We start from the raw sequence: 14,678 nt of genomic DNA, 5'->3' as shown, positions 1-14,678 counted from the left end.
GAAAAGATGTAGCATAGATTAAAAATTGCTTGGCCATGCATATCAAGATTCAGTTGACTTGCCCAAATAAATTCTGGTACGCACCCGCAGGGCCGAAAATTGAGACTTTGAACACGATATCATCTCCATCGACGAGCTCAAAACATGCAGACATCTACACTTGACGTGATATTATTGACACGTGCACATAGCTCCTTAACTTCTCCGGCCGCGATCTGTCTAAATGCCTGAAGAGTGGCAACTACTTTGCTGTCATGAAGATGTTTCTTGATGAAGCCACAAGGAGTGGTCTGCTCATCAGCATTTTCAAACAGCCAGTTTGATAAAGAAAGACCCATATATACACTCTCAATCCTCGTCTTTTTCAGCTAGTTTCGGAACTTTTCCTTTTGACACTCTAAGGTAGCCTACCATGATCTTGAAGTCACTGGCGCAAGTGGAAAAACATAAAAAAATAAAATAAAACATAAGATAACCTCGAACATGGGACGAATTTGAAAACAAAGCCCTAGCTGAAGAAGAAGACGACGATGAAGATTGAGAAGGGAGATTTTTACGAAACCGTCTTCCGACTTCAACTGATTCGCGCGCAACAAGACACGGAAATCGGAAGAAATTCTAGCAGGCCGGAGAAATGACGGGTGGTGGAGCTATCTTATTGAGTTTGCCGGATGCAAGTGGCGGGGGAAGGGCGAAAGAACGAGAACGTGAAAACGGACCTGATGTGATGTTCGTCACAATCCCACAAGATAATTTATGTTATAGGATGGAATGTACTGCTCTTGATCACAAAAAGTATCTAACCTGTATAGATGCCTAACAAACCGTATACGACAAAGCACAGACGAGGATGTTAGTCAAAAGAGGACATTGTAATCTCTTGGCCAAGAGTATTCAAGAGAGGAGTCCATGGATGGAATATGTGCCACCCACTTGTACAAATCAATACTGAGATATGTGCTAAGAACGCAGATAAAGTGGCAATCTTAAAAGTACATGCATCACCTATATGATGATTAACTAAGATGGCGAGTCATGGGTACAACTGCTATAGGAGTATGATAATTCCATCGCGATGTGTTGCGTCCACGGAACGTGCGAAGTGCGCTTCGAGATGCAAACTGTACTGTGTGCATCAATTCTACAAGAAATCAACTCAAGTACAAGTGCAGCCATGCTATCAACGCTCAAATTCAACTCAAGGATGGAAGAGTTAAGTACGAGGACTAATCTTTAAAGGAATAATGTCGCAATAGTGCACAAACGATAAATTGTAATTGAGTTTGGTGTGAAGTTGTTCTTAGGCCAAATGATGGAATATTGCTTCTATCGACTCCTGAATTTTTGCCAACAAGTCGAACATGCATTTGGGTAAATATAAATAAATAAAAAATTAAAAATAAAATTAAAAATAAATAACAAACGAAGAAAGTAAAGAAAGAAAAAAAAATCATAATCGAAAGGACCTGGTCCAGTTTGTTGGGCCTGGTTTAATTCGTGTAGCCCAGACCTTATCCACAAGGCGCAGCCTAGACCACCGTCCCCCATCTACAATCACCATAACCACCGTCGCACCACCATCGACGGCCACCACAGGCTCAGCGATCACACGATAGAACGCACACACCGAAGCTTACGAAGAAACTATCTCTCTTTGGAATTCTAGAGGATCTTTCATCGGTTCTCCTTTTCCATTGTCCTTTAGACACGGTCGAAACGCCGCTGTAGCGGCTCCACCATTGCCGGTTCCGTTGCCGCAAGGCCTCCTCTCCTTCTGCTCTGTTTTCTGGTCACGCCGCCCCAAACGTGCACGAGCCAGAGGTCAATCGTCGACGTGGAGAGCTCCAGTAACTTTTCTCCGATCTGACCACGGACCGAAGTGAAAAACTCACTCTCATCAAGGTAAATCCCACGCACTCTGTTTCTGCTGCTCTTGAACGAAACAGAGCCGGTTAGCTTCAGCTAATGTCTGTGAGTAAATCAGTTGAGATTGAAGCTTTATTTAACAACTTGGACTTGTACTGTTATTTTCGTGATGATCTGAAAGTCAATCCTTGCTGTGCATTGGCGTATGAGCTCCTTGGTTAAAATGCAGATTACTTGTTTGATAAAATGCTCGAACTAGATAGGTATGTAAATTCGATCCAATTCTCAAACCGCAAAATCATATTACATAAATTCGATTTGTTCTCAACTTTTTGAATACTTATTATGGCCAACTTTGTCAGAATAGGGTGCTCATTTGTCAAATAGTGTTAGTATTCTCGTCTCGTATGCTCGGCGTATGACATGAAAATTGCTGTCTCGTGGCTTGCTGATTCCTCTGGTTCGAGTTAAAGTGTTCTGTATGAACATAATCGAGTTTTGAATGTGTATTCTGTTGTGAAGGAGCAGGAGATCTACGTGTGTGCGTGCAAAGAATGGATTGTCAGAATCGCCATTGATCTTTGCATATATACAATCTGTGCAAGAATCGCCATTGCCCCAAACTTGGAATGGATTTTAATCCTTTGGTGATGACCTTTTCTGATGCCACCGCGCTCATCACTGCCTTGCACCGACACCATTGCGCTCACTTTCCTCAACAACATCGAGGTATGTCTGTGTCATCTCAGTCTGTTCGCGAGTACGGATGATGCTGTTTAAATTCGAGAACACAATATCTGGAAGATTGTGGTGACGATGAATTTCTAATGATGAGATTGATGACTTGCGAAACATCCACTGGGAAATAGCTTGGGAAAGAAATACAGGCATCTGTACAACCCTTTAATCAGCAAGGATATATGTCACGAGCTGAATCTACGAACTTGCAAAAATTGCCAGAAAGAAACAATCTGCGAGACAATTAACTATTAGCTCATTAGATATTACCAGATTAAGGAAAAAGGGCCACTCTCTCCATTGACCCATTTTCCTCCAAGTCACGTTGAGATATTGTGCAGTTTCCATGTACATTCCCATAGCAGCAAATACTATGGCAACATTGTTGGCAAAATTGTCCTCTTCGTCATCCTACATAAATTTGCAGCACATTTTCATAAATGATATTGAAAGAGGGTGTTTGGAATAGAAAGATGAAGACTCATAGCATCGAATTCTCAAAAAAACAACGAATAAAATAAGATCAAAAATCTTCACAAAGAATGCATTTAGCAAATTGAGAACTCTAGCATATAATAGTGGAGCTAGTTAGTCAAAGGATAAAATACATTGTAGGTGAATTCTGAACCTGAACTCCAAAACCATAGGAAAATTCTGTAAAACTAATGGTAGTTCCTTAAATTATCGAGGCAATAAAACTCATAGAGCAGGGTATTATAACATTGGTATACAACAAAGATGCAACATATATCTTGATAATACCATCAGCTTTCTCCATTCGCTTCACAAGACTAGCCTGGCGGAAATCTGAGTAGCTATTTTGTTATGAGGAAGACCAACAGCAAAGAAAGGTGGGGTCTTTTGTCCACGAGCTATGGAATTCATTACATCAATGGAGGAAATTCCTGTTTGTATCATCTCTTCCAGGTAGGTTCTTTCACTGGGATTTATAGAACTTCCTAAAAAAGAGGGAGTTTATCTATTATATAAGACACCACAAGAAAGTTCTTGGGATTGCCATAGGTGCCATGGAGTATAAATGGCTCCATGGCCAATCAAAATTACTATCACAATGACACAACTCACCAGAAATATCCAGGTAAGCCTCTGGCAGAATTGGAGAGCCATTATCAATGGGCTTTCTAGAACCATTAAATATGAACCCAAAGCGTATCCAAGGACACAAGTGTTTTCAGAACCTGCATTAAAAGAAAAATGTGATAACTCCACAATAAATTTCTAAAGGTTCTTTTATTTATCCAAGATTAAAGAGAGTAAATGCTGACACAGCTGAAGAGATTTGTAAAGGTAGGAAAACAATGCACTTTTGACAGCCTTTCATGAGGCCAAGGCCAAGACATATGCCAAATTATTTCTCATGCTACAAGTGAAATCTTGTTGCCAACACGTAGGAGCATTTAGTTTCCAAATACAGAAAAAAAAATCTACTCTTTATTTCTACAGAATGATGAAACATTGTTTTATTAGGAAAACAAAAACAAACAGCATGCATAATTACCTCGCCAATGAATTGCACAATGGTGTATTTGTTTTCAATCCCAGAAGTACCTTCATAAACCTAGCGACAAGAGAGTGAAACATGGATGACCAGAAAGCTTTACGTACTGGAAGTCTAAGATGAACAACCACCGATCACAGAACATATTTTGGAGTGAATCGAAATATTGACTCGGAAGTTCAATTGGATATAAAACACCATTGATGATGGTTTGGCGGCCATGGCGGCATGAGCTCGAGATGGCCCACCCACATATAAACCTGGTCCAGACATGTGCAAGGACAGGAAAGCGACGACACGAATCAGAGTGGAATTAGTGTGCAAAAGTGTCAATGCCTGATATTCTCACAGCAGGCGAGACAACTTCTAAAACCAACTGGGTAAAGGGGATGCCAAATCCCATATATCAAGACATTCCTGTCCTTGCAATAGAGATTTCCACCTCAAAACTGCCAACCTGTGTGAGGGATTCCGAAGAGGATCCCATCCCTGAAATACTCTGACAAACAGAAGGAGTGCGAATGAGCAAGCAATGCAGGATAAGTTACAATGTGTATAACCGTCAGGAAACCATCTTTGCATGTCACCAAAAGATTTGGCTAGCGTATTCATTATTTCCTTCATGTTATTCAGTTCTTTCTTCTGGAGTTTTGCCTCAGCTTGCAGCTTCTCCTTTTTCTTTTTGCAAGCTCAGAGCTGTCTCCTTCTCATTCTTCAGGTCCCCATCGATCTTCTGAATATTAAACTCAGCCAGGTCCAGAATCAACCTTATATTGTGCTGGAGCTCGGGCATAGGAACATCACTCTCCCTCGTCTTCTCTTCCGCATTCAGATTCACCAAGTTCGCTAACACCTTAACCTGAGGTCCGCGTATGTCGAGTGCCTTTTGCACAACTTCAACGCCCTGTTCTTGCTTCTTCGGCAACAGCTCTTCTGCCGTAATATACTGCGCTTTGTTTTTCAGCGTCTTCTTCTTCGCTTGCTTAGACCAAAGCTTCTCCTTACCGGGCACGTCAGGTGATGGCTTCTTTTCCTCTGGCCCCAACGAGGCAACAGGTGCCTTTGCAAGAGTTTCCTCGTAAGTCGTTGAAACCCACACCCATATTCCTAGGACACAACTTTGCTTCATTGAAAGTCACAATCCCTTGTTGGTTCTTCTCAAGACCCCCAAGCCCGGCCTATCCTCATCCACGACAGCGGATTCTTCATCCTCATTCTCTGTCTCCGAGTTCTCATCAACCTCTCTGTTCGGCATGACCGTGCCGGTGGACAGATTGGCCTTACCTAGGAGGTCCCTGTTCTTCCTCCGCTTCCTCTTGGAGGAGTCGTCATAGTCCGAATCGGAGTCTCCCGATGCGAAGACGCCATAGAGCACGTCGCCCTTGGTATGAGCGCGCTTCTCCCTCCGCCGGCGGTAGTAGAACTGCCCGTCAATCCGCTGCCCGTCGTTGTAATCGTTGTCCATCCCGAACCTCTCCGTCTCCTGGTCCTTGTCCATCTTCGAGCAATCCCGGAGAACCGAAGCGAGAGACCTAGGTTTTTTTTGGGGGGGGGTGTTTCGGAGGAGGCAGAGAGAGGGGCGGTGCTGCTGCCGAACGCCGAGGTGGCCCGGCGGCGTGGATGCGGCAGCCGTGGTCGGAGGCCGCGAAACGGTGGTGCAGCTCGGCTCGAGGGTTGACACCCACAGAGAGAGAGAGAGAGAGAGAGAAGGAGTGAGATCGAGAAGAAGTGGAGAGCGACCGAATGCTCAAAAGGCAATAACTGGAAAACCTAACGGATATTCTCCTTCTTCTTCCTCCCTTTCTAATTTCTCATATGTTAATAATTGTTGATTTTTTTTATTATTCCCTATTTACTTTTAGGAAAGGAAATTCATTTATCATAATTTTTTTGGCTTATGTTGATGATATATATTCATAATCGGGAATGAAATTGGGTGAATTTTTCAATTATAGACCTAAGAAAATTGAAAAAAGAAGAATTATTTTTCAGGAATTTAAATTGCGAGAAATAAAAATGGAACTTTCCTTTAACAATAGGAAGAATATGTTAAATATTATAAAGGACAATGTATTAATTTCATGCTGGAGCTTGATTCGAGCAAAAAATTGATATACTTTATGAACTTGTGTGAGGATGAGGATGTCTATGTATAATTTTATGACAATTAAATTTTTTGAATTGGGTTTACAAAGTTTATTGAGTTGAGTATTGGTGAGCTCAAGCTTTCAATTTGCAAGATACTCAAGTAGCTCGAGTTAGAGCCTAACTGGATATTATTTCTCAAATAATGATCAACCCAACCTCGAACTACCTCATGAATAATTTGACTTAGTTTCACTCTTAGTAGGCCCTCACATATGCTCACAATGAGAGGAGTAGAGTATGCACTCAGTCTAGGTAATAATTCTCCCAACTCGATTAGCATTCTACATAAATTTTTATATGAACATAAGGGTATTAGAGGATATGGTTCGTAAAATAACATTACCAAATTCGTAAATTCTTTAAGGGAGAGGTTCCGCTTTTGATTTCTCGTTCTAAATTATCTTTAAACCAAATTATGATTATAAGTCGGATTAGATTTTAGAAGAATTCAGGGGCAATTTTCGTCGTTTAGCACTTAAAAGTGTAAATTGTCATTACCGGCCACTCTCCACTAATTATGTGTCACTAATAAAGCGTTAATTAAAAATAATCATGAAAAGGGTAATTGCATAGACTATCTATCATTTGAAATTTAAAATAAAAAATTCAAATAGCATGTACGAAAATCAAAGACATCGAACTTGCTTTCTATAGATAGAGAGTGAGTGCGCGTGAGGGAGACCAAGATGCGAACAAGTGTAAGAAGAACTGAAGGAGTAAACAAGATTTATTGGACGGAGGGCATATGGGGCTCGACAACTGTGGGATGGCGGCTTAGCGGTGGTTGGATCTCAGCCCGCATGAGAAATGGGAGAATGAGAGAGGTTGAGCCCTCAACTGGCGTGAAAGGGAATTGTATAAGAGGCTACACACAATATATAATATGTGTGTCTATATATATATAATTTCCGATTTATGAATCAGGCCTGTTTAGTAAACATTTGGGTCCCAAGCTCAATAATAGTTTGAGGCTTAGTGGACCGGCCCAATACTATTTGAGCCCAAAATTATGGGGCTAGTTTGGGTGGATCAATCTGGGTTTTTGGGCTTTTTTTTTTTTTTTGGATACTATCCAAGTTATATAACTCGGGTTGTATAACTATCATGAACTCCATTAATTACATGTTTACAATGTGGTTACATTTAGAAATATATTCAAGACTCGTATGTGATGCAGATATGTGTGTGCAAAGTAGGAAGAGAAAGAGGATAAAAAAAAGTGAAGTACGTCATTTATGATAATGTGAATTTATTTTGTAAGCTTAGAGGATCCCAATTTTAAATTTTTCATGCATAGTGAAGGGAAAATTTTTATTAAAAATTATTAGATTAGGTTATGCAAGGACGGCAAAAATATATTACACTGACGGGCGAATAATTCACAGAAATAACTGTGGACGTTATCAAAAAGAACAATCCATGCGACGTCATAAATGACTAAAATCGAGACTAACTTAGCCTAAGAACAAGGAATAACTGACGGAGTGCGCTGTGAAGACGAACCCTTTCTATAGCCAAACTCAATCGTGTGTTTCCTTGTAGCAACCAAAGAGAACCAAAAGGGAGGAAAAGGGGCTCTAAAATGATGACCATATCTAGATCACATACACTCCCACCCATGTTCATGGGGCTTCTATGGGCTTTGAGTCTCGTAAGAAGTGACTCGGACATGACGCTTATGTACAAGATATGCAATGCCGTGTGGTACATGGACAATTATGCACAAGCTTTGGATCAAGTCTTGACCAATTTGAGGTCCAACACTACTAGGGGTGATCGGTTCCTGATTCAGTCTGGTTCCAAGATGGAACCGGGAGCCAAACCTAGAGAACTGGTTCCCAATTTTGGGTACCAAACTGGAAGATCCTAGGATCAGGAACTGGATTGGATTGTCGGTTTCAGTCCGATTTAGCCCAGTCCAAAAAATGCCAGGCATTTGGAACCATGAAAATGCCGCGCAAGAAGTCTCCCTGGACATTTACATCGTTTTTCCAGACCTGCCTAAGAGAAAAAGATGATTCTGATAAGATGTAGCTAGGTCAAATAGGAGAAGCAAAGCCAAAAGTAATTGAGGTTCTTACTAGCAGTATCCGGATGGAGACTTTGACAATAAAATTGTCGCTATCAATGAGCTCAAATGCACAGAAACCCCTTCATTTAGACAAGCTTCTCTCACAAATGGGGGCCAACCACCATAGATGTTTGCTGGATAATAGATGTCTTGAGTTGCACCAACCATGATTTGTCTAGGTACCCAAGTCACAATTTGATGGTTCTTCTAAATGTATCTATTTATGGATTTGCAAGGAACACTCTTGCTGAGGTAGATATTTGTGAACCAATATATGATGAGGAAAAGAATAAATACAAATGAACAATAAAGATAAAAGACAAACAAAATGTAATTAAATGCTTGTATTTACTAGCTTCAGGAGTTTCGATCAATAGTCTTAACTGATCCTCAACCGGCAATCTGAAGTCAAAATGTCATGGGATAGCGCTCATAGACTCTACAGTGGTGTACACTTTTTGAACTCTCATGGTAACACTTCACAAGTCGCTACCACTGGTCCTCTCAACCACATCCTCTTAGCCTATGAATAATAGTGATCTTCTTTACACTCGATTAGTATTAAAGAAAATAGAATTTTTTATTTTAAAATTGGTAATCTTACGAATCCATAAATTAACAAAATGAAATTTCAAAACTAAAATTTTACACATGTAGCCTTTAACACTTAAAAGGAAAATAACATCCATGTGATTCCAATAGACTATAGGGCAAGATGTATATGGAATTCACTCTCTGGGTTTTCAATTTCATCACTACTTGGGGATAATGTATCTATATAAGCACTTTTATCAAATATAATTACGTGAGTATAAAGTCTGTCTCTCCCATATTAGAAAACTATCAAGTGAACATGAGTGATGGTATAGTGCATAAATTTCCACATCCGGTCTAGAACTAAAACACATCACTTTTGACATTCTTTGTAAAACAAAACCAGGTTCAGTAACTTGGAACCAGGGCGAGTGCTGAACCAGAGATCCTTTCCAAAAAGGCAATGATAAAAGCGCGACAAGCTCAAGAGAGATGCCCAAAGTAGGAAATGTGTGTAGGCCTAGAAATGATAAGATTGTAACTAGATTAAAAAAAAAAAAAAACACGATTACAAATATAAGTGCATTTTTATCTGGTTTCATCACAAAAGAATAATGACAGAAATTGCTTTCATCCAGTATAAGGCCTAAAGTGACTCCAATATAAATCCCAGTCAACCTAAACATTGTCCCTATCAGTGAGTTCAAACACGCAAAGTCCCCTTCACTCAAGGCAAGTTTAGCTCACAAACTTGGACCAACCAACACAAGTTCACTACAGCATCAATAGGTCCTGATGGTCACCGGCCACAATGTGTCCCAAGTACCCAAGAGTCGCAATTTGCTGGTTTTCTTGAATGCATGTATTTATGAATTCATAAGGAACACTCTGCCCATGAAGACATTTGACCAGCCGATATATGATAAGACATAGGAATGTAAGCACACACTAAAGCGAAAAGGCAATGTACATTTATGCTAGTAGTCGTTAGTTTCCAAAGTCCATATTAGCACTCTAAAGGGCTTGATGAGATGGCCTTTAATCACAATTTGCAATATGAAATCAAAATATCACAATCCTGTGCTCTCAGACTCTACATTAAGTACATGTAATCAATATAGAGACATGCTGAATCTGGTGAATGAGTCACCAATCTTGCATTGCAATATGCATCGAATAAAAACATGAAAAGCTACACACAGGGTCCTAAATGGACACAGATACACAAAAAGTAAGTGTTCTTCTGCCCGGCCAAAAAGAAGTGATCTTCTTTTCTTCTTTTTATACCATCGAGTTGGTGGCACTAATTTTTTAGGTCTAGGCCGCACTACCTTCCCTTCCTTTCCGATTGCAACTTTGAACCCGTTTGCTATAGTAGCTCTTGTAAACCATTTGTTGCTAGGGAGCAATATCCGACTAGTGTTGCCGTGCTGTTGCAGTGAGCTTAGTCATGCCAAGCCTAGGCCTGTTGCAGTAGATATGGCTTAAGCTGGACATTTCGTGTCACAAGCGGACATTTCGTGTCGCAAGCCTAGGCAACGAGAGAAAGTACCAAGTAGTCATCTTTCGGAGGAATATATACTTCAATTAGAAACCATTAAATTCCTAACTTATGGTTGCTATTGCCTTTCTCAAGCCTCTGATCTTGTCTCTGCACCCACCTGTCACTAGGTTATTTTCTTATTACTGTCCTGACTTATTGTTTTTCCCTAATCCCTTTACTCAATTGTTAAGATGCCTGTTTTAAAAATATAACCATGATCACTTCAAGGAAGATAACATATCCTGTGTTTCTGTAAAAACCAAATTAACATGGGAAAAAATTGCACAGTGGGGCGCATATATAGAATAGTTGGCATGCATAATTGAGATATGCCAGTTATGAAAGGAGATCTGGGCCTTACCGCCACTTCTTTCTTAAGAAAATATGGCCACATCACTGTCTGGAAAAATGGATACTCTGATTTGAATTCTCTAGCTTTCTCAAGGGCAGTGAGGGGCCTCGGACACTTGGAATCATGAAAAACTGCTCAGGAGGACTCACTGGACATTCAGATTTGTTTGTTTTGACCTAGACAAAAGAAAAAAGAGAATTATGATAAGACTGTAAGTAGGTCAAGAAAGAGAAGCAAAGTCAAAAGTGAGTGCACTTTCAATTGATTTGTTGCAACTGAATAAATGAGGTAGAAGTTGCTTCACTAGTATACAGTCTCAAGTGACGCTTCACTAGTATACAGTCTCAAGTGACGCTTCCGATGTTCATCTCAATTGACCTAAATGAGGTCCTTACAAGCATAATTGGAGATGGAGACTTTGACTAGAAAATCATCCATATCAATGAGCTCATACATGCAGACATCCCCTTCATCCAGATAAGCTTCTCTCACAAACATGAGCCAACCACAGAGATGTTTGCTGGATAATGGTGTTGATAGGTCTTGAGCTGCAATGGCCGTGATTTGTTCAAATACCTAAGAGTAGCAATTTGCTAGTTCTTTAGAATGTACTTTATGAATTCACAAGGAACACTCTGCCAATGTAGTATGATGAGGAAAAGATTAAATACAAACAAACAATAAAGAGAAAAGGCAAACAAAATGTTAATACATGCTAGTATTTACTAGTTTCAGGAAATTCAATTAATAGTGTTAACTAGCTAATAGAAGTCTTCAATCCCAACCTGCACTTTGAAGTTAAAAATGTCACAATACAATGCTTATAGACTCTACAATAGTGTACACAATTTTTGAACTCTCATGGTAATGCTTCAGGAGTTGCTAACACTGATCGTCTCCACCACATTCTCTTAGTCTATGAATAAAAGCAATCTTCTTTACACTTGATTAGTGAGAAAAGTACAATCTATTATTTAAGAATCTGTAATCTTCTGAATCCATAATTTGAAAAAAAAAGAAGAAGAGAAATTCAAAATCAAAACTGCCCCGATTTTACACATAAAGCCATAAGCATTTCCAAGAAAATAACATCTCCAATAAAAACCAGAACAACTTGGAAAAACATTAGATTATAAGGCAAGATGTAGATGGCATCATGGTTGAGATATGACAATTATGAAAGGACATAGGCCCTTACTGCAGTTCTCTTCTCAATAAAAGTGGCCACATCACCAATTTCAAAAGTGGATACTCCAATTCAAATTCTCTAGTTTTATCAAGAGCAATGGGAGGCCACAAACATGTGGAACCATGCAAAACTTACTCAGGAGGGCTACTTGACATTTAGACTGTTTGGTTCGACATGCACAAAACAAAAGGGAGAATTCTCATAGGTACCACTGTCAACCTTGTATTGAGTTACAATGATCTACACATCAGTACCTGTGATCATGGTACTAATGTCTACATGTTCTTCACGTTAGACATAACTCATTACTACACTTAACACCTCCTAAATCATAATGCCACCAAATCAATATACAAAAAGCTTATTAGGAGAATTTCACAGATTTGGAGAGAGACTAAGAAAAAGAATGTGATGTTGTAGTCATGCCTTTGAATTCTCATGATGAGCATTTCAGGTTTTAACTTTCGCTCTAATCTTGAATCACATCTTTTTTGGTTCATTTAGATTTGGGATGCTGCATTAATGAGTGAGCATCTGGATTATTGCAAACCTCACAAACAAAATGGGAATGGAAGAAGTATACTTCATGGACTCACCAAGACTAACCAAAGGAGATGTAACTATGAATATAGGATTTATTTAGGATGAGCCAAAGTGACACTTCTAGAGTTCATTTCAATCAATGTAAACCAAGTCCTTACCAGCTCTAGTGGAAATATAGACTCTGAACACACATCCTCCCTATTAATGAGCTCAAACACACAACATCTCCTACATGCACATAAGCTTCTTTATCAAATGTGGGCCAACCAGCAGAAAAAAATGCCCCCCGTCCACGTCCACGGCTCCTGAGCTTCGACATACATGACCTTTCTGAATACCTGAGAGTAGCAATTTTCTTGTTTTCCTGATTATGTTGCCTGATGAATTGAACAGGAGCAGTGTCCCCATTTACATGGTTGAAAACCAACTTATGGTGAAGAAAGACCCAAACATAAGCATACACTGATGAGAGAATCTAATCACACAGCATGAATTTAGGGCAGTAGTTGCTAGTTTCAGGAGTTTTAATTGACAATAAACCATATAATGCTAGTAAACAATCTCAACTTGCAACCAAAGTCAAGTGTCAAGATATACGCTCTTGGAGTGCAATAGGGTACACAACCAGAAAAGGCCTTCCATGTCCTATATATATTTGAGACCATGAATTTCAGCCACATGGACCACAAGTGCAGGGGAAAAGGCAAAGACATCGATGACCAGAACATGGATAGAAGTCAAAATTTTAATCTAAACCATTCAATTTTGTCAACTGTAGCTCAAATTTTATCAAACTACCGATTCAATTTGACAAAGTATACTCATCTTCTTTTTTTCTCAAATATCTTATTAATGTAACAAAATAAAACAGTATCTCCTGTTTGACATTAAAATTATGAGTCATCAAGATCTACAATGTAACTTCATAATCAAAACTAGCCAATCCTTTATCTTTCAGGTCTTTCCCTTGAGTCACGAGGGAAGCAACATTCTTTGCAATTTGCTTGTCCATATCAACTAGTCTCCTTGTGTGATTTACATATATATTCTACTTTTACAGCATTAAATAACATTGTCAAATTTTCTCCATATAAGAGTACTTGGATTCTAATTCTTAACACTTGCCTCAGCAATTGCTTTCCAGAACATCTATCCACATAAAAGGAGACAACTATCATCTTTTCGAACCTCGACCACCAGCTTATGTCCTAATAACTGTCTGTTCATTCTTTTCCCTGCTTCAACTACTTCATTGTTAAGATATATACCTGGTTTAAACAGTTCAACGAAATAACATGTCATGTGGTTTACTACATTAAGTCAACTTGGATATAAACTACAGTATAAGCAAGGATATAAACAGCATCCATATGTTTGATTTTCAAACATGCGAGCTCAACTCAATAAGCGTGGGATCATACCAAGCCAAACTTAACATAAGAGGGCCTCATCACCACCTTTGAAAAAGGGATGCTCCATTTGAATTTTGTTGGCCAATGTAAGAGCAGTGAGAGGCCTTGGGTGCATGGGACCATAGAAAACCAGCTCAGGATGCCTCAATCTGCTCGAATGTTTGGACCTGCCTGTACTTAAAAAATGACAACTTTAGAGATAGTTTAAGTACACTTCATTAGTTAACTTGCTATGAAAAGATTTTAGCATAAATTGAAAAAAAATTTTATCCTCCCAGCAACACGTAACCACTCAAGATTACAAGTGATTCCTCAGACAGTCCAGACTATATTGCGAACAAGGCATAAAATTGACTTTTTATATGTTTGATAAGGCATGGAATTCTCAGAATGTTTTCAAATTCCATGATTTCTCCCTTTTTCCCAATAGAAATTTGTACCTGATGTTACAAAGATATCTCTCCCTAAAGAAATTTCAACATGAGACCTTGAACACAATACATCATCTTCATCGATGAGAGCTCAAACATGCAGAAATCTCACCAATGCTCGCGAGGGAAGCACATAAGGTGTAGATTTAAGGGCAATAAATTGCTAGTTTGAGGAACTCCTACTTTCAGACTCGAATGTGAAACGAATTTGAAGAACAGAGCCTTAATTCACATGCAATAAGACACCAAATAGGAAGAAACATGAACTTACTATTTGTCAGATGCAGATGTGGAGAGAGAGTGTGATCTTCTTCTTCTTCTTTGATGAAGTG

General features: G+C 39.3%; 2 long non-coding RNA genes across 2 annotated transcripts; both read right to left on the bottom strand.

The window, feature by feature from the left end:
- Nucleotides 1-2,934: 2,934 nt before the first annotated feature.
- Nucleotides 2,935-4,438, bottom strand: LOC120296287. Its single transcript, XR_005553204.1, has 4 exons — nucleotides 4,124-4,438; nucleotides 3,691-3,803; nucleotides 3,367-3,563; nucleotides 2,935-3,015 (listed from the first exon to the last, which is right to left on the bottom strand). It is a non-coding gene; the product is annotated as an uncharacterized LOC120296287 (long non-coding RNA).
- Nucleotides 4,439-9,913: 5,475 nt separating this feature from the next.
- LOC120296288 lies at nucleotides 9,914-13,223 on the bottom strand. Its single transcript, XR_005553205.1, has 4 exons — nucleotides 12,662-13,223; nucleotides 11,167-11,319; nucleotides 10,781-10,947; nucleotides 9,914-10,341 (listed from the first exon to the last, which is right to left on the bottom strand). It is a non-coding gene; the product is annotated as an uncharacterized LOC120296288 (long non-coding RNA).
- Between the last annotated feature and the right edge of the window lie 1,455 nt (nucleotides 13,224-14,678).

Source organism: Eucalyptus grandis, chromosome 7 (genome assembly GCF_016545825.1).
Source record: "Eucalyptus grandis isolate ANBG69807.140 chromosome 7, ASM1654582v1, whole genome shotgun sequence".
In the NCBI taxonomy this organism is placed as follows: Eukaryota; Viridiplantae; Streptophyta; class Magnoliopsida; order Myrtales; family Myrtaceae; genus Eucalyptus; species Eucalyptus grandis.
Note: the sequence above shows the minus strand (reverse complement) of the source record. Positions and strands in the feature narration are given on the sequence as shown.